This window comes from Myodes glareolus, chromosome 5, assembly GCF_982192425.1.
Source record: "Myodes glareolus chromosome 5, mMyoGla1.1, whole genome shotgun sequence".
In the NCBI taxonomy this organism is placed as follows: domain Eukaryota; kingdom Metazoa; phylum Chordata; class Mammalia; order Rodentia; family Cricetidae; genus Myodes; species Myodes glareolus.
In genome coordinates, this window is record NC_142030.1 from 55125286 (window position 1) to 55151172 (window position 25887).

Below are 25887 nucleotides of genomic sequence, written 5' to 3' on the forward strand. Positions count from 1 at the left end.
CGTGAAAAGAACATAGGGTTTGGGGTTCAGAGTCTCTGCATGAGACACGGCATTGTTATTAACTAGGTTTGTGACCTTGGTGAAAGAAATCACTCAAGTACTCTAAGGCTCAGTTTCTTGGTTCTGGACAATAGGGTGAAAATACCCATGAACACCATATGATCTCAATTGCCGGATATAATAGAGTTCATCTCTCAGAGGCTGAGGGTAGAATGGTAGTTATTAGAGGCTGAAGAGAAGGGGGGGCATAGGCAAAGGTTGGTCAATGGGTATAAAATTATGGTAAAAAGGAGTGAGGAGCTCTGGGATGCTGTCACCAGCAGATGCTTGTGGATGACGATAATATCCGAAAAGCTGATCTTGAATAATCAACATAAAAAGCATGACCAATGTTCCAGGAAATAGGTATGTTTCACCTAATTTGAATATGATATAGTGTATAGCTGGGTCAGAACATACACAGTACCCCCACAAATATGCACAATTTGATGATATAGGTATCAGTTAAAATAAATGAAAAATACAGAATGTCTTAACTAGGGTTCTATCACTGTGAAGGGACACCACGACCATGGCAGCTCTTATAAAGGAAAACATTTAATTGAGGTGGCAGCTTCCAGTTTCAGAGGTTCAGTCCATTATCATCATAAGAAGGAGCATGGGGGCTTGCAAGCAGGTAGGGTTTTGGACAAAAGAGTTGCTACATGTTGATATGCAGGCAACAGGAAGTAGACTGAGTGTTACACTGAGGGAAGCTTGCTCAAAAGAGACCTCAAAACCCTCCACCACAGTGACACACTTCCTCCAACAAAGCCACATCTCCTAATAGCGCCACTTCATTTAGGTGGGGCGGGGCATTTTCTTTCAAATCATCACACAGAAGAAAAGAATCTTGGCTCTGTGCACTTTGAAAGGCTCTTATAGAGCATGTGAGATAATGGTCGGAGAAGTGTTCTGTGAGCCAGAAAGCGCACATGGACCTGTTTAGCTGACAAACTTTTGTTGAACACTTGCTATGTGGAGACACAAAACATTAGTGATCCCGGATGACTTTGCTGAGGTCTTTCAGGTCAAACTTGCTGTCTCTCCTACTTCCTTTTGTCTCTACTGCGCTTTGGTTGAGCCACTTCTCAGTTTTCCGCACTGATGCGTCCACTCTCATCTTAACAAGGAATGTTTCCACCATTCTCTGGTGATCAGTTGCACACTCTATACTTTGGTCCCTGTATTAGTCAGGGTTCTCTTTAGATTATTTTCCACAAAGTATAACTTAAGGCATGGGTAGTGTGACTAATAAATGGATTGATAAATGTGGCTAATGAACGCCACATCATAGCCGGGAAGGAGCCCGTGTCCAAGCTCTGCATATTGCAGATGAACAAACAGGTATTCCATAGGAACATGCGGCAGCCAAACTCAGTGTGCATTTGTCTCTTGAGAGGCAGGAACGGAAACCCCAACTACACATACATATATAAATAAAGTGAGAAGGCCTCTTGTACCCACTGCACACTGGACTGTCCCACATATCATAAAGCCTATCCTAGTCTTCATGAATAGACAGTCTTAAAGGGAGATATATAATAAATGGGAGATTGTGGTAAAATATTAAAGCTTGACCAAGAAGAAAATTCTAGCTCATACAGCTTTTCTTTCTTACATCCTACTAAGTGTATCAATGTTTAGCAAGTGCTCTCAGATAAAGTATACTTTCGAAAGATTTATCAGTCTGATAGACTATAACATGTTTGATGCTGACAGCCATTAAGTCATCTAAACTAATTTCTCTGAGATATAAACTTTTCTTTCTCTTGTTTTTGACACAAAGTCAGGGCCTAGGCTGGCCCTGAACGTTCTCTCTAACTATATCTGGCTTGCAGCTCCAAATCTTCCAGCTTCTGCCTACCAAGTGATGGGATTACAGTATGCACTACACACCCACCTCTTTCTCTTCTTGCTAGCTTTGTAACATAGCTTTCAGTTGCAAATCTCAGCGCAGTTAACAAAGAGCCAAACAGAACCCCCAAAGCATGGAGGGCAAACTAGCCCAAGATTAACTCCATTTTAAAGAGATGGTGGTTTGCAGTCCTTGCAGATCTCATGACCAAGTCTCATAATACGCAAAGGGCAGGGCAAGGGGAAAACAAGATTCCCAGATGAGCAGGTTCGAACAGGGCCATTCTAAACTCTCCGGCTTGGTCTCTCCAGTGGCAACATGCTGGTTTCATTACTTAATAATAAGTTAGTCCTTACTGTCTAACCCAGGCTTGACTCCCCACTTCCTTCTATCTGCGGCTCCTGTGAAGCTTTTAACTATCCACACTGTAACCATCAAATGAAGGTAACAATGGATGCTTTGAGAATCAAAATTTCTAACATATAACGACCATTCGACAGTGCTAACACATTGTGTTTGCTCAGTATGTTATTTATCATTATTTGTCTTCATAGAAACATGATTCACAAGTACCATGACATACACGCATATATTCCATATATATACAAACATATATACACATATACATATATAAATACTTGTCATATTTGTATCCAGGGTGTCTATTTTACTGTTTTGTTAACAATACATTTCCAGTCTTCAAGGAAACATTCTAGAATGCGTTTTCTTCTTTTCTACTTCACTTAGCATGGACATAATTTCCTAGCTGAAATCATTGACTAAGATCAACCATTTCCAGACGAGGAAGATCTTCATCTTGTATGAAATCTCAATAATTTTCCTAAAAGGACTTTTTTTCTCCTTTATTCTGCAATGTTTTGGTTGTTTTTGTTTTGGTGAAAGAGATCCAACTCAGGGTTTGTGCATGTTAAGTAAACGCTTTCTCACACTGAGCTACAGCCTCACCTCTGTCCTGGCATGTTCTCCCTTTAGGATCTCTTGTTACGTTCGGTGCTATTTACATTTTCATTCTGAATCCTCTCTAAAACTGACACCCACTTCAGCTTCCTTGTCATTGCAGATGATTTTTCTCAGGTCATGCCATCTTGAAGATCAGAAACGGAGTCTGTAGCTAACAAAGTCTACCCTTCTATGGTAGACTCTTTCAACTCCACCTAACATATTCAGGAAAGCTTGGGCTTCCACATGTGATCTGTGAGCTGTTGCTTGATGGTCCATATCCCACAGTTTTTCATCCATCTTGTCCCTGCCTGTATCAGTGGTTACAGAAGTCAATGGCACCCCACAGAGGCAATTCACGTCTCCTATCTGACTTTGAGTGCAATCAGTGATGTTGTTGCCTACCACAAACTACTTTATCACCAGCTTCACTGATAAAACTCATGAAAACTCTTCAAAGTTATTGCTTATACTGTAAAGATCAAGGCCCAATTAGACTCCTAGTACTACACATAGTCTTCCGAGCCCAGCTCTCAGAGTGTCTTGCACCCTCTCTCTAATGAAGCTTTTAAAATAGTTCTGTTTAGTTATTTAAGATACTGAACCCACAGTTCTCTATTTAAAAAACCTAATCCTTTTAATATTGGTGGTTCCTTTCTATTAGAACTTGGGTTTGAGCCCAGGGACCTGACTGGATTAGACTCACAGTGATTTATGTCAGACTCTTCTTAGAAATCCCTTCCCTTTCACTTTGGCCTATTTTCCTTGAAGCAAACTTATTCAGCTCTACAACCTATTACTTTAGACTCAAATAGGCCTTAAAATACCCACCTTCTATATATACCTTTTGTGAGAATCTCACAATATTTTTTATTTGTTTATGCAAGCAGATATTTGTTTAGGAGGTACCCATTGCAAACTAACACATGTCTGTGTGAGGAGTTAGCTAGTTGAAAAGCATAGGCAAGTCTGATAGTGGGAACAATAGATCCGAAGCCCAGAGTTGAAACAGGAAGTGCTCTCAAGAGTGAAGCAAGGTCATACATACCTAAAATAACCGAGAAGAACACTTTGACATGAATAGAATAGAGTAGAATGAATAAAGACAGGGAATTGTGGAGGATGAGGCTGGAAAGGTAGGCCAAGGCCAGTTCAAGAAGAACTTTATGTATGTATTAAGAAATTTAGATTTTGGGAGAGAGAGGGAAAAGAAAAAGAACATGAAGTTGGATGAGTAGGAAGTTGGGGACGTTTTAAGAGGAGTTTCAGAGGGGAGAGAATACGATCAAAATACACGGTACATTTTTTTAAAGCCAATAAATACAAAAAGAGGAATTTTGGTGATCCTGAAATTGTTGATAAATCAATGCAGTCTTTTAAACAGGAGGATTATATGTGTGCTATAGAAAAGATTGTGGGGCAGTGCAGAAAGGAAATTGGTTCAAGTCACAAGAGGAAGTGTTTTCAAACACACTCACATAACAATGAGAGCAGATGGCTACCACTGAGATTGTGGTATCAGTGAGCATGAGAAGACATGTTCCTCCTGGACTGCGGGGGTAAAGGGAGAAAGACCTCAGAGTCTCAGGCCAGTGAAATAGAGTTCTGATATCTTTAACCTGAGAAAGAAGATTAAGAACACTTTTGGGGGTGTGGAGAAATTGGGGTTTAGATTGACAGGTAGGACAGATGTCAGTAATGTATGCTTGGTACAAACTTGAGACTTAGGGGAATAAAACCGTTATGGTAAAGATACTTATTTGTTATGTCAATTTCTAGGACGAACTCGGCTTCGATGCCTGTATATGTTATTGGGGAAGGAAATAATCACTGTATTAACTAATACTTATTAGTTGCTTTTAGTGTCAGGTGTTGTGTTAATTTTTCTAGCACATGAACTCTTTCGTCATGTTGGTTCTCATAGCACCCTTAAAGACAAGATTTAAGTCAATTTGCATCACTGAAGAATGAAGGACAATGCAGTTGTGGTAGAATCAGGCTAATCAAACTGTTCAAATGAGGACTCAAAGGCAGACGTATCTGAATTCAGAAGGAAATGTTCTCGTTACTGGAATGACACTTTTCTGGGTCAGGCGTACTTCACTTTATATCCTGATTCTGTCATCCATTTATTATGTGACCTTGCTTAAGGGATCAGACCTCACCAGTCCCTTCTTTATTGTGTATAAAATGGATTTAAACATGTCTACCTATCTCACAGAGTGGATGACACACATATGGAAAATAATTAATACAACACCTTGCACAATGGGTATTTCACAAACGGTAATATAGTTGGACATCCCCCATCACCATATTTTCCTCTCTTTATCTAGTCCTCCAAGTTTAAAAATTTGTTGTTCATTTAAATTGCTTTCTTTTGGTGCTCAGCCTTTAGTACTTCACAACTGGTAGAAAGTGTTTTTGCTTTTAAGGCAAGTCAAATTTGTAGAAATGCAACTAAATATTTTAAAAGCCTAATTGGATAGCTGTATATAGAAGAGTATAGAACATGAATGAGTGAAATATGATTCGTACCTGTCTTTTTGCTTGTTTATTTTCCTTTTTCTTTTTGTAGTTGGTCTTCAGATTGGTCAAATAAGACAGTCAATTATGATTGAATAAATTCCTACTGAAATCTGTTTCCGTGAAGCTGGAGGATATGGAATGTGAAGACACCGACTTCAGACCACGAGGTGCATGCTTGTTCATGTTTCTGGGGAGCTCCACAGCATATGAATAACCAGGTTCATCACTGTCCCTGGAAAGATGCTTGAAAGGAGACAGCTTAATAATTCAAGGAGCCTGGGCATTCATTTTATTGATGATTTTATTTCATTATGAGAAAAGTTTACTCAGTATAATGCGTGTGGATCTTTTCTTTTGTAATTAACAGTTCATGGTCTTTTTAAAGAAAAAGGTAACTCTTCCCTAGGTATACATTGCTTCCTTAGTATGTTAATGTTTCCTTTCAGTTGTTTATCAGCCATTCTAGAAAAAATACAGCCCCTCATTAAATATTGTCTCTTCTCTCTCTGTGTGTTCTCTGCTGGGACTCCATTTAAGAGATAGATACACATCTAACTGTTCCCTTGTGTTTTCCTTACTCAAACACACACACACACACACACACACACACACACACACACACACACACACACACAATCTTTGCATATCTTAATTCTATTTACTTACGTATTTGTTCAAGCAATTATTTTTTAACAAGATTTATGTTAACAGGAAATAAACATTTCTCATTTATCCACAATGCCACGATTTTCAGTATCCTTTGCTTCTTTATGAACATTCATATTTTCATCTGGTGTCATTTCCTCTCTTACATTTTCTTTTTACTTTTTTTGTCATGAAGACTTTCTGGTCATGAATTCCTTGTCTTATTTGTTTTTTTTTTTTTAAAGAACCCTCTTATTTTACCTTAACTTTTCCATCATTTGTAATTATAGCATCATCTTTATTTTCAATAGATGTTTTCATGGAGACTAAATTTTAAGTTGGTAGATTTCTCTGCTCTCAACTCCTTAAGGGCATTCTGTCATTGTCTCCTCACTCGCATTGTCACCCAAAGCAGTTGTCATTGATACCTTTGCTCTGTTGTCACTGATACTTTGCTCTGTTGTCATTGATATTTTGCCTTGGTACATGTTCCTGAACTGTTAGTCCATTTTTTCTTGCCTTCTTCTAAGACCTTATTTTCATTTATTGTTTTGAAACATTTGTGTGCAGTTTGATATAACAGTTTTTCTCATATTTTTGATAGTTCCTTTTATTTTTGAGAACAACACGTATGTATATAATATGTTTTGCTCAAATCTAGTCCTAGCTCTTCCCCTCTACTTCTTCAATTTTTGCATTTATGCTTTTTCTCAAATTAATAAAAATTTGGGCTCTTCTGTCTTCACCTTTTTTTCTACACCTTCTCTCTTTTATAAACTGTAATTTAATATGCACTTGGTTCCTTCCTTTAAGTTGTCCCATGTTGATGTTGTCTCTTCCTCTTTTTCTTCCTCTTGTTCATTGTCCTCTTCTTTCTCCTTCTCTTCCTTTTCTAATACAGTTCACATCTCTAAAAGTTTTATTTACATGCTTTTATATCTCCCATGTCTCTACTTAACTCTTTAAATGCATAGAATACAGTTATAAAGGCTGTTTTAATTTCCCTTTTGCAGATTCAACATCTGTGTTAGTTATAGCTTGGTTTTGGTTGATTGGCTTCTCATTATAGGCAATATCTTCCTGTTCTGATGTGTGCAGCTTTATTGGATGTTATGTATTGATAATGTGACTTGTTGGGTAGTGGTTGTTTTCATATTTTTTATAGCTGCTGAACTTGCTGAGGCAAGGCCCATGTGAGTGGATGCTCAGTACCCCATAATTTATGTGGTCCCTAATCTGTCAGAAATCATCTGCTGTGTTTCCAGTCCTGCACACAGCCTGGTGGTGTAATCTTGTATTATTTCTGTTGATTCTTTCTCTAGGATCAGGTGGTTGCTTCACAGGCTACGCTCTGCTCAGTACACGAAAAACAAGTTGTTTCCTCTATCATTCTTTCTTTCATGCAGATCTCTCTGGCGATCTGTCTCAGGAACTGGAGCCTGTTACAGGGAAAGGACACGCTTGTTCATCCCAGCCGCCCAACTAGCTTACACCAAAATAACCACACAGAAACTGTATTAATTAAAACACTGCTTGGCCATTAGCTCTAACTTCTTATTGGCTAACTCTTATATATTAATTTAACCCGTCTCCATTAATCTGTGTATCGCCATGTGGCAGTGGCTTACCTGAGATTCTAACCGGTGTCCATCTCCAGTGGCCGATCCATGGCTTCTCTGACTCTGCCCTTCTTCCTCCTAGCATTCAGTTCTATTTTTTTCTACCTACCTAAGTTCTGCCCTATCAACTAGGTCAAGGCAGTTTCTTTATTCATTAACCAATGAAAGCAACACACAGACAGAAGGAGCTCCTATACCACAAGCCTCCTTCCTCTCTCCCATATTTTGCTGTGTCTTCTCATACCCAGGGTGTTTTCTAGGCTCTTTTTGACTGAGGCTTCACCAGAGAAACAGGACCCCAGTTTTTTTAAATATATTTGCTTGTGTAATTACTGAGGCTTACAAGTTCCAATTCTGTCAGCAGACAGAAAAATCTGGAAGGCAGTGTCACAGCTAGTATCGAAGATGATCTGTTAGGTGTATTCCCACTTGACTGGTATGATAATTCGTGTTAATTGTCAACTTGTTGCCATCTAGAGTCATCTGGGAAGAGTCTCAATGAGGGACTGTCTAGATCAGGTTGACCTGTTTGTATACCTATGACGAATTGCCTTGATTCTTTTAACCGAGGTTGACACCTGCCCACAGTGGGTGTCTGCATTCCCTACGAAGACATTGGACTGTGCAATAGTGGAGAGAGCAAGAAGAGCACTGGCGTGTGTGTATTAACTCCTTACTCTCTGCTCTTGACTCTGGATGTATGGTGTAGGAGTAGCTACTTCCCATTCCCGCCACCTCGGTTTCTCCATGCAATGGCATTGTGAGCTAAAATAACCTCTTTCCTCACTAAGCTGATGGGACAGGGTATTTTATCACACCAGCAGCAAATGAAACTAAAGACAGTTGGGCAAAGTCAGCCTTTTGCGCTCTTGAGGGATTCCATTGACTGGATGAAGCTCAACCACAGTGTGGGGGGAAATGTACTTTACTCAGAATCTTCCAATAAAAAGTTAATCTCATCTCTAAACAGTATCACAGAAAGACTCAGAATAATATTTAACTGAATATTTGGGCACCCTGGATACCACAGCTGAACTGAATTGACACAAGATTAACCAACACCTTCCCTTTCCATAGTTGTCTGGATACTCTCTTGGGGTGGACCTTCAGAGCAATTCTAGGAATGAGTTGGAATGAATTGATTGGCTTTTCAACATTCAAAGAATAACTGGTTATCTTTGTTGCTTGATGTTCAGTGTTTTGTATCATAAGTGTGCATGAGTGCAAGCTCTCTCTCTCTCTCTCTCTCTCTCTCTCTCTCTCTCTCTTTTTCTCTCTCTCTCTCCTTTCTACCTATCTCCCTGTTTCTTGGTTTTTCTTTTGGTCTTTCAGTTAGAAACATAAATCTACTCTCCTTTATTCTGTGCTATCTCATTTGGAAACAACAAAACATCTGGTATCATTTTGAAAAGTTTTCCATATATTGTTCTGTCTCCAAATTCTTTATTCTTTTCCTTTGCAGTGTGTAATCTGTTGTTTATCTCCTCCAATTAATTAGTTTCAGGCATTGTAGTTGTTGTCTCTAGAATCCAAGACTGAAGTTTTAAAAACAAAGTCCATATGTTAAACCTAGCCTTTAAATCTTTAATTTCTTGAACATTTGAAAAGTCATAAAATTGCTTCAATCACTTACCTCCTCCTTGCATCTTCTGTGTCAGATTTTGGTCACTTTCTGCTGATTGAGTTTCTCTTTATTGTGGAATGCATTTAGCTATGTGTTTTGTCAGGTACTTTTTTTTAAAATTTACTTATTTATAAAAATTTCCACTTTCTCCCCTCCTCCCAATACCCTCCCGCTCCCCCCACTCTCTCTCCTCCTCCCTCTCCAGTCCTAAGAACAGTCAGGGTTTCCTGCCCTGTGGGAAGTTCAAGGTCCTCCCCCCTCCCTCCAGGTCTAGGAAGGTGAGCATCCAAACAGACTAGGATCCCAAAAAGCCAGTACATGCAGACGAAACAAGACCCAGTGCCATTGTCAATGGCTTCTCAGTCAGCCCCCATGTCAGCCACATTCAGAGAATCCGGTTTGATCACATGCTTGTCAGGCACTTTTGAATGGGGTTCTAAACATTTGGAATGTTATTTTTTTGTATGATTCATGTTTAATTATACTCCTAAAAGTATTTTCTGAGCTTCAATTACAGAGGATTTATTATTTCAAAGTAGCTTAATAATTTGGGATTTTGCTTTCATTTTTTTTTTCTATTAAGTAGAATCAAAGAAAGTCAAATTTTGTACCATAGCAGAAAGTAATCCTCATGAGACCTTCGTCTCATGGCCTATCAATGATGAGGATTCCCATTCTGCATGACGGGAATAGACATTCTTCTTGACTCTCTACAAGGGAAGGAATAAGTCCTTTTAACCTTGTCAGATCCAGAGTCCTGCCCCTTTCTTCACAGCAGTCAGCTACCAAGCGGGGACCTCAGCGAGAACTCAGTGGATGTTGGGTGCTTTGTCCCCCATGTGACTCTCTACTTCTTCAGCTTTCTTCCCTGATTGTCCCAGTTGCTCTAGCATGCTGTAGGAATTTCGACCGCCAGTAGTCTTTGAGTTACCCGCCCACTTGGGCACGGCCTCTTATAATATTTATGCCGATGCAAAGCTTATGTCTCTTTTCTGTCTGCGAGATTCGGTCGCTATTCCCCGTTCCAGCAGAGGATTGTGACCTGCGAGTCTACGCCTAAATAAATAACCCTCTATTATTCTCAATTCTGAGCTAGTGCGGGATTTCATTTAAGTGGCCTTCTTTACTAGCGTATAGCTTGATTTCTCCGTGCAGAGAGACTGTGCATCTCCCATGTGGCGGCCTAGGAACTCTTTCTAGACAGTAACCTGGGAAAATCGTGCAACTTAACTCCTTCGCTTCTGGTGCCTGACATTTCGTTGTCATTGGTGTCTCATATATAATGGTACCATACATTTTGTTTGTTTTTGAGACAGGATCTCTGCTTGATATGGAATTTATCAAGTATGCTACGCTGATAGCTACTGAACCAATCTGTCTTGCTCTATCTCCCAGTGCTGGGAACAGCAGCGTGTTTGACCACACCAGAGTTTTGTGTTTTGTTTTGTTTTGTTTTTTAAACAAATCATGAGGTTCTGGGAATGGAAAACAGGTCCTCATGCTTTTATGACAATCGTTTCACTGATTGGCCTATCATCCTGGCCCCTTTAGAAATTCTTTTGACGTGAGATTGAAGTATAAAATGTGGGGTGTTTGGCAAAAAGAGCAATGGGTAACAAATGCTAGGCTTTTCGATTAAATAGCTGTTGGTAGTGTCATTTGCCACAGGATGTGTAGACTTGTAGGACCAGTGTGGTAGGACAAGAGCTGTGATGTGGCTGTACTCTTCAAAATGTCTGCTGATCAAGCAAGAGGAGAGGGCATAACCTCCGTAGATAACTCCAGGTGGGAGTTGGTTTGGGGCATCTTATGCATATCCATGTGTGAGCACATACAAATACATACATAGGCTGTAAATACTAATAGAGGAAAAAGATCTATGAAAACCAATAGTAGAGGCTTCAGTTCCAAAGAACATCATAACATTTACGGATGCTGCAAGATCCTTAAGGATCCTAAGGGATTGAGATGGAGGCAATGAGGCCAGAGGAAAATTGGGTGAAGGTCATGTCCTTTAGGCTTAGAGGAGAGGGTGTTAATAGAGGGGTGGTGTGATCAATCAAGTCATGTACTGGATAGAATTTCAATTAGATGAACACAGTGAACTGATGAGCAGGAGACTAAATAGCAAGAAGGAAAGTTATTTTAGACCTTCAGGAGGAGATCCCCAGGGATCAGAGGTGGGGACAAAAGCCTGGGGGAAGTGTTTGAGGCGGAAATAGAATGTGCGAGCAGTAGAGACAGCGAGTATGTCTATACACAACTCTTGAGAGGCATTTTGGCATGAATAGCACAAAGATATGCAATGGAAGGTGATAAAGAATCAGCTCATCGGCTCAATGGGAGGTCTTAACTGTCTGTCACTCTTCTGCAAATAGATGGTACTTTTTCATGGTGTTAAGGTACTATTGTGACAATTTCTATATGCACACTCCTATAGAGTATAATTAAGTTGATGGTACAAAGGAAAAAAGGAATATTTTCTTGGGATGTGGGGTGTATTTAAATGAGAAAGAATGGACTCTGTGGTGCAGACATATCTGCTTTAAATAAAGCAGAAAGAAGTGAAATGAACCTGTAAGGGACAGGCAGTGGGTTGATGGATTTGTGACTATGGCATGGGAAAGTGTTACAGGCATACATGTGACTTAAGAGAAAGGGTTCAGCCACATGCTAAAATTAGGGTTGGGACAGAAAGAGTGGCTGGAGAAAATATGTGAAGTAGTTCATTTTGGAAAAAAGGACAAGTGGGTAAATGTGTGTACTAGCAGAATTGTCTGATGTTATATATACACAAATTGAGGATGCTAGTTAAAAGGGAATGCACCTGTATGTGTACGGGCACACGCTCATTCAGGTGTTTCCCTCTGGAAGCATTTAGCTTCTCAGGTGCAGGTGCAACGTACTTGGTACCTATTAAAGAGGCCGAGGAGATGAAGTACATCAGGACAGCTCACCTGGCAAACAGAACAGGGAGTAACCACCAACTCTTTCCCAAATAAGGCTGCAGATGAGGACCGACACCTGATGCTCTGCCCTCCATCACTCAAGGGAGAATTAAGGAGTGTTTTTTTGTCAGGTGCTCGACTCCGTAGGGATGCAGGACTTCCCTCTTTCCAGTATGACTGAATGTGCTATGTTGAATACTTTGCTTGAAATCAAGGAGGAGGATTAAAGATTAATGCTAAACCCTCCGTGTCTTGTCCTTGAGGGTTGAACTTTTAATAGAAAGAAGACCTGATTATCTGGGTTATACCACATGTGTTCTTTTCCTGTTTGTCCTGACCTTGCATCTGAGTGGAAGCATGGCTCAAGGATTGACAGGGCCCCACAGTTTGTACCAATGACATCAGAAACCTTGGGACCAGCTCATCAGAGACTCCTAAGAGGAAGAAATATGGAGTAGTGATTCACTTGGACTGGAAGCAAACTCGGGAGTTGGAATGCACAGTTGGCCCTTTATCTATCTGTGTCAGTTAGGACATACATCTGAGCCCTCTTACCCTTATCTGGAGCATAAAGGAATTAAGCAGGAACTACAAAATGTCTTTTAGGTCTCATGTTCTGCAAGGATGAAGCTCTTCTGCTTTTCTGGATGTATCGCCTGTATAAGCTCCATTTTTCATGGACAGATCTAGCATATAGTCTAATATTCCCAAGTTCCCAAAGAGGGAAGGAACTGGCCTGATGTACTCTGGAAGTTCATTGTTATTCCATGTCAGGAAATCATCTCTCCAAAAGAATTCTCTTCAACTCACATCTGTTGGGAGGATTGCAGGATGTTAAGGCCACCAGTTCCATACTATGTTGGTCTGTTTTAACCAAGGGTTGAGGAGCTGTCACCATACAGCACTGTCAAGGATTGTGTTAGTGTATGTATATACATGTATTTGTGCATGTACCTATGTGTGTGTACATGTCTGTGCATGTACCTCTGTATGCATGTGTGCCATGTGTGCAAAAACATGTGCTTGGGCATGTGTCTATGTGTGTTTGTTTGTGTGTATGTATGTGCCTATATGTGCATGTACCTGTGTATGGGCATGTGCTGTGTGCATGTACATGTGTATGGGCATACACCTGTCTATCTGCATGTGCCTGTATGTGTGCATGCATTATGTGTAAGCATGTGCCTCTGTGTGTACATGTACCTGTGTGTATGTGTGTGTGCATATACCTGTGTTTGTCCACATACCTGTGTGTGTTCATGTGCCCATGCTTGTGTTGCATGGAATGAGTAACAATAGAAAGCACAAAAGTGTGAAAAACCTGACTGCTAATGCAATCACCATTTAAAAACTGGAGGGGATCCTAGAGATTTTATTATTTTTATTTCCAACATAGGTTTTATAACCCATCCATTAGTGTGAGAAAACAAAGGCACAAGAAAGACATAGGCACAAAGCTCCGTCACCCGAGAGGAGGAGAGGCAGCTCTAGCAGACAGGCTCAGATTCCTGTTCCGGTGTTCTGTCTGTACATTGCTATTCTTTGTTCTAGTTGCTTCTCTCCCCTCTGCACCTCAGTCCATCACTCAGTAGTCTCTGCAGTCACACCGAGTGTGGGCATTCTAGGCGTGTGTTGTTTTGAGTGGGTTCATTCCCTCCTATGAGTGCAGCAGGGGAGAGTTTCTAATGTTAAAGCTCATGTAGTTACTATGACTTTGGGGAATAGGCCCACCTTCTCCGCTCCGTGTTCTTCATCACTGAGAACCACATCACCTGTCCTTACAGGGCTTTCTCACTGGTATCTGTGGTATTTGCTGTTACTGAGAAGGGGCCCTGGAACCCCTACCAAGAACATTCTCATGCCCCTCAAGTCTGAGGGATGGTGAGACACCTGGGCTCTTAGATCAGCCATTGCTCTGGTTTTAGATTCCCCTTATTTTCCCCTCCCTTCCTCTGTTCTCCCCTCCCCTCCCCTCCCTTCCTCTCTTCTCCTCTCCTCTCCCCTTCCCTTCCCATCCTTCATCTTTACTCCCCTCCCTTCTCTCCCCTCCCTTCCACTTCCTTTTCTTTACCTCTCACTTACTTACCAGAAGAAGGCTCTATAATGCACATTGGGATTAGATTTTAAGGAGCATCCACCAATAAAGCTCCTGAAAAATCTATGATCATTACTAGCTATGAAGAGAAGCAGATGTTTTTCTTTTGCTTATGCAGATGAGATGGTTGAATATTCACAATATACTTCGACAAATGAAAAACCTTTGTAAAACTCAATAGCTCCAAAGGACTCCACATGACAATAATCTCAGTTTACCATTGACATGGATAAATGGATGGGGGAAACTTGCTGATTTTCTGAACAAGAAGGGGGTCATATGATAACCCCAACATATCGCTAAATCCGATAAACATTGCAAAGAGGAAGTTTGCAGTGGGAGTCTGGGGGTGAGCCCATCCTGAATCCTGGCTTGTTGACTGATGGGAAGTAGTTCTGATGGAAACCATTGGAGGCAAAGGTGTCACACAGAGGCCAATACCAAAAGGTGGGAAAATGAAAATGTGTGTGTGTGTGTGTGTGTGTGTGTGTGTGTGAATGCGCGCGCACATGCTACCGTGTCTGCTGGAGTAGAACTATTTAAGGAGACCATTCTCATTTTCTAGGTAGAGCACTGAGACCAGCAGAGATTACACTTGCCCTAACCTTAGCGTTAGGGGAGAGGGCCTTTCAGAACAAGTAGTGTTTTGAGTCTGTAACAGCAAGTCTGTTTCCACATTGGAGTCCCAATCCAGCTTTATCACGCATGGAGAACCAGCATTCTGGGTCTCCCTTTCCCAGTTGCTCATGATCAAGTGCTCTTCCTGGGGGAAACTGCGAACTCTACTCAGTCTGTCGACACTGCGTCCACTCACTCTAAAGACCACACACAGCTACCTGCCCAGGAAGCAGATTTCACTTCCTGAGTCTCCTGTTCTCTGTCCCACGGGCCTTTTGTGTGCTCCCACAGGAGTATTGGCTAATGCCTGCCTCTGCCCTTTCTGTGATCCCCTGAGAGGAAAGTTTCAACTATACACTTGTGATCTCTTCCCAGAGAGTCCACCTCTGTAGGACCCAGCAGTGACGTCAGCCTTTGCACGTCTCCAAAACTCCTTCAAGCAATGATGATGGGAGCTAAATTTAGAAACCTCTGTTTTCTCTAACTAGTTGAAGTAAAAATTAGCGTTCATTACTTACTTTTATTATAGCACCAGTGAATATCATGTAACTATTACCTCATCGAATCACCTCTAAATGCACCAAGGGAGTGTGCCATCATCTTTTGAGGAAAAATTTTCTAAGGTCACACAGTTCCTGAGTAGAAAGAAGAGACTGGAAAATTCACAGGACATTTTGCTCTTTTTGTGTTTATTAGCTTATTTTTTTATTGATACAGGATCTCATATAACCCAGGCTGGATCTTGCTTTAAAGCCAAGAATGACCTTCAGTGCCTGATCTCCTGCTTCAGCCTCCCAAGGAATAGGATAGCAGGCAAGTGCCATCACTCCCAGTTTACGTGGCACTCTCCAGACTGAACCTAGTTATTTAGCATATTACACAAGCCAAGTACATCCCACACTGAGTATATTGTATGCTGGGTACCCTCTACAAGCTGAGTACATCCTACACGGAGGACACCCCACAAGCTGAGTGTATGACCCAGATGAGTACATCCTACACGGAGGACACCCCACAAGCTGAGTGTATGACCCAGATGAGTATATCCTACACGGGGTACACTCTACAAGCTGAGTACATACCCAGATGAGCACATCCTATCCTGGGCACACTCTACAAGACAAGTATATCCCCAGGTAAGTGCAACCTAACTGATTGCACAGTACAAGCTGAGTGCATCCTACACTGGCTACACTCTACAAGCTGAGTACATAGCCAGATGAGTACACCCTACACTGGGTATACTCTATAAGCTGGTATACTCCTTAGCTGAGCATCCCACACTGAGTAGTTCATCCTATACGGGGTACACTCCACAAGCTGAGCACATCCCACATTGAGTGGTACATTCTTCACTGAATACACTCTCCAAGCTGAGTACATTCCACACTGAGTACGCTCTGCAGAGGACATCCCCAGCTGAAATGACCTAACCTTTGTAAGCTTGTTTATTTCTTACAAAAAATGAAGGTGGAAACGTGTTTCATGGTGTTTTTGTATAGAATGAACAAGTGTTTGGGACATTGACTGACATCTACAAAATACTCGTGTGGGATATTGTTTATGTTAGGATAGAAACAGGATCTCATAGGACATTATTTAGTAATGTTTGGAGGAGATACATTGTGTTTATGCGTACAATGAGCACAGCATAGACTCTGTGGGACTCTCTATCAAGAGTGTTTTAATCTATATAGTTAATGAAGATCTGTCACCACTGGCTCGTCAGAATACCTACAGCTGATACTTCCCCCTCTATATTCAAATAGACACACACACTCACACACATGCACATACTCAAGTTCATGCACACACACATACACCCCTCCCCACAAAGCTGAATAAATACATTGTATTGGCGTGTCACCTGGTATTGCCATTATTTGGGACTTGTTTAGGCAGCATATTGTTGAGATTTCACGAGTGCAGCTTTCCTGCAATAGGTAGGGGATACAATCTCACAGCAGATGTCCAGAAGAGAACCTACTGGCAACTCATGACTTCTGAGAGAGGGAGACTCAGTTTTCCTCAGGAATGAGCCTTCTAATGGGTTATCACATATCGACTAATCATATACATGTGAGCGACACTGAGTGGATTCAGAAGGTAGCAATTATATATGTATTTGTTTATATAAATGTAGCAGTAATAAGTAAAGAAAAAGAGCAACAAATTCGAAAGTGTGTGGGAGACGTGAGAAGAGCTGAAGGGAGGGGAGGGATGGAGAGAGTAATGCAAATACAGTACACATGTATGAAATTTTAAAAAATTAAACCATGTAGATAAAAATCCACCTAGACCTACATTTGGATACAATGTAAAGAAAAACAGAAACTGTTCAAACCAGCAGGAAAACAAGACAGAATTCGAGACTGTAGCCGCCTTGGGTTTTTCATTAGGTGGGCTCTGATTTAGCAATATATTTTAGCTGTGGAGGCCCATGATTATTTTTTGTTGAGGTTGTATCAAAATTCCAAACTGTTGTTTGTCATTATCTGAAGCAAAATAATCTTGTCCCCACTCTGCCCTTCTGTCCTCTCTCTCCCTCCTCTCCCTACTGGGGAAAACACTTAGGAACTCTGGTCAATGTGCATTTAGCAGTCCCCTTGGGCAAGGCACTCCGGTTTGACTGTGTGAGTACGTTTGGAATTTTCATTTTGTCCTGAGGTCAATTTGCCCACCCCAGGAATGACACTTCTTTGATGAACTGTCCTGGTACAAGATAGATAGTTGGTGCAGGTTGACAGCAACGAGACATTAAAGATGGGAGATAGAGTGCAGAACAGATCATTTCTTCCGCCCATCCTGACAGAGGACCCCTGGAATGATCCGTCTCCTCTAGGCTGTTTCTTTTCCTTCCCTGGGAAAGCCCCCACCGCTTGGCATTCTTCCTGTCTGTCATTTCTCTGATGCTTAACCTAAGAGGATCTCGTTGAGATTTCATCTCTGGCCTCTCAGAACTTCTCCCAGAAGTCTCTCTCCCAGGCTAACTTACGGACACTGTATCTCATGTTTTGCGATTTTCATTATTCTTCCATAAGTGTTAATGGATTTCTCCTAAACTTTGCAGTTTTCAGAAACATGGGCTTTTAGCTCTTAGGACATTAGTGTAGCAAAGCTTTGGAATCACCACGATTCTAGTGAAATGTACCCTAATCTGTGGCATTCAAAGTAAATCTTTGAGTATTTTCTTTAAAGAAATATTTATTTAAAGTGGATATATAGTTAAAAATAGCATGCAAAGAAATACATTTCATTGTGGCATTCCAAACAAAATTTGTTTCTGCTCTGCAACCCTCTGTTCCCTACCCACCCTGTGGCTTCCTTCTTGCTTACCATGCTTCTTGTGTTATATTGTCCTCGTACACCTTCCTTCAAGCTCCCTTTTCTGTCTAGTGTAGGTGATTATCCCCCTCAGAGTGGTGTGCACTCAGTCACATAAACACTTAAAGTTGGAATTGACATAGGAGAGAGAGCATTTGATAGTCATCTTTCCAAGCTGGGGTAACCTCAGTTAATATGGTACTTTCTAGACCCATTAATTTTTCTGAAAATTTCACAATTTCATTTTTTCTTTCCAACTGACTAAAATTCTGTTGTGTGTGCATACTAAGCACAATACCTTTACTCAGAAAATTAATAAGTCATTGTGGAAGTCAACACGGTGGTGTCTAGAAAAATTAAAAATAGATCTACCATATTACCCATATGGACCAGTTGTACTACTCCTGGGCTTGTACCTAAATTCTGTATCCTACCGCAGAGATGCTTGTGTCCATATTTAATTACTCCTCTGCTCGATTGCAAGGGGATGGAATCAGCACAGATGTCCATCAGCAGACGAATGGGCTTGTTTACTTAAGTGCAAAGACTAAAAGGTATGTCAGTATAAATCTACCATCTTACCAAATCCCTGGCTCGGGTTTCTTCTTCTCAGGAGTCCTGGTTCAGGGGATGTAATCTTTCTCTGTAGAAAAGAGGTGGAGGGAGTCAGAGGAGAACATGGGATGCCTTGGGATAGCATTTTTCCATTGCACAAGGAACATTCTGTTTCCAGATACTTCAGGCTTTTCTTGGCTATTTATTTCAGTTCCACAATCAATTAGTATTAAAACAGTCAGAACCACGGCACCATTTTAAGGAAGCTTGGTACATATGGATGTCAGACCTAATGTAGCTGACTCCTCCCCTCCCAGGCTTCTCCTCTCTCTACCTCCTTTTTTGTCTTCTCTACCCTGCTTCCACCAGCTGTAATGAACCCACCTCCCTGGGGCTTCTGATTGACTCTCTTCCCACCAGAGTGGGTTTCAGGGTTCTGCTTGTAGGGAGATTCCAAGGTCTGAATCTGCCGGAGAGCTGGCACCTTGGTGTTCAGTACCTGCAAACAATCCAGGAAGGGCTGTGATCACCCTGCACAAGTCTCTCTCATGTGTGTGCTTGTCTTTATGCTCTCTAGTCAGGACAACTACAAAGCTGCTCCTCCTGCCATTTAAGACTTAGGCCATTCTGAAATTTCAGCTCACTTTTGTTCCTGGATTTATCAATTGCCTTCCAGAGTTCTTTGGAGTAAGTTGCACTTTCTGTATTATCTGCACACCAACTTTGAGTTTATTCCTTACTCCAAGTTACATATACCTTCGTATGTGATCCACAGAGCTTTTCTTTGGTGATTCCTAAAAGATTTTCAACATGGATTGCCACAATATTAAATTTTTTATTATGAAATGCACAGTCCACAGAGAAGAGTACACATACATATTTCTGTAGATGTAAAAAAAAATACTGAAATGGACTCATAGACAACCAGACTTCAGGAAGTCAAACAATACAAGCACCTCTCTGTATACCTCACCTGCTGAGTGTATGCCTGCTTCTCCTACTAAGTCAGCTAGGATCTGGATTCTGTGTTCACTATTTTTCTTAGCGTTTCACACACGTTTACTTCTCTAAACAGACTATTGTCTGTATCATGCAGATAAATATATAGAAATATAGTGAATATATGGAGCAAAATATAGGTGAATCTAAAAAAGATTTTCGTATGTAACGGTATTCACAGTTTTACTGTCTATGGCTCTCTCTATCTGCAATTATTTTATTATTTCTCCTTTCTTGTTTTAAATTTTTTGTGATTATAAGCAGCGTTTTCATGAATACTCTTGTAATTATCATCTCAGGTAGACCTCTGAGTTGTAGGGTCTGCATCTCTTCAACTTTCTTAAGTGTGTGTTGTAAATTGTTTTACAAAGCAACAGTATCAGCCTGTCTTTTGCTCAGCAGAATATGATGCAAACTTTGTGCGGTACATCTCGCCTCTTTCTAGCACTGCCTAGAATTTCAGGATCTGCCAACCCATTGCTTGGGTAGTTGTGTCTCACTGAGGTTTCAGTGTAGGTTCCTGGTCACAGATGAATATTTGTTGATTGTTGCTGTTCATTTTCTAGAAAATGTATGCTGAGGTTTTTGCCAATTCCCCTTTGCCACCAGCCTTTTATTCTTGATCTGTGGCTTATATTTTCCTTATATTCTTCTATTAAATTTATGTATTACAAGTATTTTCTTTCCTTTCTTTCCTTTCTTTCCTTTCAGCCTGTTATCTTTGGTTGAAAGCAAATTCTTTTTTTTTTTTTTTTTTGGTGAATTCTAATTTTAATGTAGTTCAATATGTCAATCTTTTTTTTTTCCTGTAGGTATTTATTTTAATTTAAAAAGTCTTTTTCTACCTTGAATTCACATTGGTTTCTATTGTCTTACATGAGTTTGATTTTTCCTTTTATTCTTAAGTTTCTAATTCTGGCTGTAGCTGATATTGGCTCATGCTAGGGAATGACTTTACTCCTTGACAGATCTGCAGAGTCAGATTGGTAGTGTACTCAGATCCTAGGCGTATGGGACCTGTGCTTGTATTTGCCAGTTCCCATTCTCTGACTCCCAAACTGCACTGTCTGTTATAATTCTTGATGCAGCCATGTGTGCAAGCTTTCCATTTCTTTAGCCACATATTAGCTGTTCTTCAGTTTTTTTCAAAATCAAAGGTAGAGTTAGCTTAAAATAAATATTGCAGTTTTATTGCTTTAGGAAATTGCATTGTGAAGAACAATTGGGGAAGAATTTTCATTCATGAGGAATGCGATGCACCTGTCAATTTATTTCACTTTTTTAAGAAAACGGTTTTCAAATCTTATCTTATAGTTTTATATGTAAAGGTTTTATTGAAACACATTTTGATATTTATTTCTTGAACGTTTTGCCATTATTAGTATCACATATAATGTTTTATGATATTTTCTTGCTCCTTATAACTGTGCATTGAGCATTGTATTGATCTTTCTTACTGGAAACATTACAAAGTTTTTTTTACTAATGCTTTCAATTAACCTTAATAGCGTTTACGATTTTCTACGTAGACAATTGTAACATCTGAAAATAATGAATTATAATTTCCCTTATCATAATTTTGTACCTACTATGGTTTTGTACTCAAATTGAGCAGTCTAGGTGGTTCCAATATTCTGTTGCCTAGAGACAACGCCAGTAGTCTTCTGAATCTTATTTCTAGTTTGAAAGAGAATGCTTTCCATATCTTCTATGAAATCTAGGGTTTATTGTAGCCTTGGGTTTTGGTAATAACTTTTGCCAAATTCGGAAATTATTTCTATTTCAAATTTTCTAAGATTTTATTTTCTTTTACATCATGAATATCAGTTGAATTGTATCAGGTGATTTCTACTGAGGTGACATTTTGTGTATATGTGTGTGTGTGTTGTAGGATCTTGATACGTAATCTTGGCTGGCCTATAACTCACTTAGTAGACCGGGCTGGTCTTGAATGTACTTTGATCTGTCTCCTGAATGTTCATATTACAGCCAAATACTATTATGCTTGATTTTTATCTTCTTGTTAACTTAATCCCATCAATAGATCTTTCTAATACTGAAATAAAGTTAGAATTTTGAAATGAATCTTATTTATTAATATAAATAAACATTTCTAAATTTTGATGAATTAGGTTGTTAATACATTTGAATTTTTTAAAATCTATGTATTTATGTAGGGTCTGGAGAAATGGCTTAATTGGTAAAGTGCCTTACATGCAATCCTAAGGAGCTAAGGTCACATCCCTACGATCCACATTAAAGAGCTCGGTACAAAAAGTAGTTAAGCAAATTTGGACATGGTTTGCATGAATATGTAACCTTAGTGTTGCAAGGGCTGAGACAGGAGGATGCCTGAAGAGCCTTGAACAGTCATTCTAGCCAGTTAGTATTGGGTTCAGTGATAGACTTTTGCAAAAGAATGTAGAGCATAAAGAAGATATCCAGCTCTCTAGCCTTTATGTAAATGTACATGTACACACACATACATACACACACCTTTCACACGTATACATTATGCACATATACACAATGCACAGACAGTTTTTGGCATATAATGCTCATGTGTTCATCATTCTCTTTTCTCATTTTGAGCTTCTAGTCAGATTAGCCTCGTAGAAAGACATGGGTCGTGCTCCCTCTTTTTATGGTTTGTGACTGTGAAACATTCTGTGGCTTGATGACTTTCCTACACGTTGGGTAGTGCTCATCTGTAAAGCCACTTGCAGTCCATGCTTGACCAGTCCTCCATGACGGAGGGCTACAGTCATTCGTGACAGGATCTTCTGTGACTGCTTTTGGTAGGCACACAGCTGCTCCACCTAACTCCCTACCCATGGGTCTGAAGGAGGGTCTAGAGTTCCTTTTCTGTGCCTAGAATTAACTTCACTGACTGATGGGTGGTGGAGAGGTTTGCCTGGGGACCCCATGAGTGCCATTATGAACCAGATGGTGTTGGAATCAAACAGTTATTCTTTAAGTCACTGTCGTTGGTTGTTTCAACGCTTTACAACCTGTTTAGTCAGTACTAAATTAAAGGAATGCGAGTGGAGTGTGGGAAAATTCTTTTCTATATTGACTTCTGGGGGCAATTTCTATTTTTCTTATAACAATGTATCTAATTTGACCTATCAGTTGGTATGAAATTAACATGGAATGTAGTTACTATTCTTGGAAGCTTATATTTGTCCACTTAGTATTTTAAAGACAAATAATTTATGATAATATTTTTTTTCAAAGAACATCTTCTGTTTCTGGTTATATTTTCCAACGTTTTGGAAACAAAATAATAGAAGACAGGGCAACGTTCCTGGTATTCCGATCAAAAAGCAGAAGAAGACGAGGCCACTTCACAAGGCAGATAACAACCATCCGGCCCTTCTCACTCCTCTGTCTACTTCAGCACAGTGCACATGATGTCATTCAGTATATAGCTCACTGGCCAGAGTACCCACTCTTTACTTTTTCTCTAGATACTGGTTATGGACATCTGTGAATGAATTCAGCACAGCATTTGGAATTGAAGGTTGTCTAGACACCCTGGTGACTCGGATTAGTCACCTTCTCTACTACCTATGTGATGAAGCACCAGCACCTTCAAATGATAAAGTGACCCTGAACTGGTGACTTCTCCAAGGTTTGTTAAAACGCAGGTGTTTAGGGCATAGAACACTGAATATCATAATCTGTCAGCACTGGGTGCTATAAGGACATTGATATGAAAGAGAAAGATCCAATGTTCTTCCAGCCTATAAAGACCTTATAATATGACCATGAATATTAGGCACTAGAGGAGTATGTGAGAGGAAAGTAATCCTCTAAGCTGTGAGATACTGAACACTTCTCTCACTTATGAGAACTGCAACACACTCTCATATATTAAAAAAGAATAAATTATGTGAGGATGGGTTTTTTTATTTGTCCATTCACATAAAACCCCCAGAGTCTAGAATAGCGCTGGAATATTACAGACACTTGATAACCTGTTGAGTGAATCTAAGCAGAATTTTGAGTTAAACACAGTTACCTTTTACCATCTACCAGGTTGGGTAATTTGATGAAAGCTGTTTATCTAGCTTCAGTCCTATCCTCTATAAAATGGGAGTGACAGCTGAACCATCCTCCTAGATGATGAGGAAAGATTAATAAGAGTAATAATTGTCTATACACTTAATTCTGCACACAAAAGCAGCAGAGTTAATAAGTGGCATACATTTTTATTTTTCATTTATTTTCATTTACTTATTGACACACCCACTTTAAAACATGATGTCTTAATAGAAATAGCAGTAGCAGCACTTCAGAAATGAAAACTCTTAATTCATTTTAAAGTTATTTTTAATTCTGATTATTAATAGTTAAGAATAGCTTTTCCTGAGCCGAAATAAAAAACCTGAATTTGAATAACATTTAAATATAAGAAATAAAATATATTGATTGAATAGAACCTAGTCACTTAAAAAGCTACATTATATTAATGACATTATTAGCTCAAATTATATCAGACACTAAATATAGTCACAGAAGAATTGTAATTAACATTCAGTTTTTTTCAGGTATGACTCTGCATGACTCTGTGGAGTTGGGTCCTAGAAATGTTGGGGAGAAAGTTAAGAGAAACATCTAGGGGATAAAGGGACCTCTATTTGCATTCATGTCCTGTTTGGTTCTTGCATAGAAACAGAGAGCGATATTGCTAAAATACAAAGGAGTCAGTACGTTTTCAATCCAGATTGAGATCATTCAAGGCTCACACACAACTGACATTTGTTCAATACTGTTCAAGAATGTCAAAGAATCTGTGAAAGGAAGTTTGATATCTCTAGTCAGCTTAGAATCAAATGGAATACTGCGAACACATGTTTTGGGCAGCTGTTCTCAGTTGAAACCTTGCTTTAGAAAGGGGTCTATTAATAGACTCTATTAGTAGAGGATCATATGTGCTTGTCTCTTGGTCATTAATTCATAGACAGATAGACAGGCATGTTGTAGGAGGGCCCACTTGTTTGTCCTGGCCGCCTGGCTAGCTTAGCCCCGAAAGAATCACACAGAAATTGTATTCATTAAAACACTGCTTGGCCTATTAGCTCTAGTTTCTTATTGGTTAATTCTTACATCTTAATTTAACCCATTTCTATTAATCTGTGTATCGTCATGTGGCAGTGGCTTACCAGGTAAAATTCTAACTGGCGTCCGTCTCAGGCAGAGGATCCATTGCTTCTCTCTGACCCTTTCTTCCTCCCAGAATTCTGTTCCATTTTCCCTACTTAGCTCTGTTCCTCTATAGCTCTGTTATAGGTCCAAAGCAGTTCCTTTATTAATCAATAAGAGCAACAAACACCATAGACAGATGATAGATAGATAAATAGATAGATAGATATATTCTTTTTCTGTGAATCTGTATTTGTGTTTTGTTTATTTGCTTGAGATGTAATGGTAAAATGGGATGTCTATTAAATAGTCACTGAAAACCCTGACCTGGAAGTAAGCTTCTTTTGCTCCCTTGTTACCATTTCCAGTAATATTCTACTTACTGCCTTTCACCTCTTTATCTGTAGCCTTGTGGACTTACTATTGCTTTTTGGACATGGCTGTGATTTTCCTTCTGTGAGCCATCTCTCAAGAGGATCCCATTCTCCCATCATCTTTTGCCTTTGCATTTGACTTGTTCATTGTGATTCAACCCAAATGGTGGGCTCCTTGTAGTCTTCTCCATTCTATAGCCTGATTTCCTCCTTATATGAAATGCTTGAATTCACTACTAGATTTTAAGATCCTACAGGGGAAGAAAATGTATCTTCCCAGTTAAACTTTTATTTCCCAGTTACACTTTTATTTCCTACGGAAGATGTTTCCATATGAAATACTCAGGTTAATGGTTTCAATTATCCTTCTCACCAAATATTCATGCCTTATGGCACATACCTTGGCTGTACCCTCTTGCTATGGGCAGAGAATTATTCTTTACTCCTTGGCTTATCTACCCAGTTTGCTGCAGCTAAAGGGCATATGGTAAGGGCAGAGACTTGGAAAATGCTATTGGAACTGGCCTCGTTCTTGTGCTTCAGACATTGCCA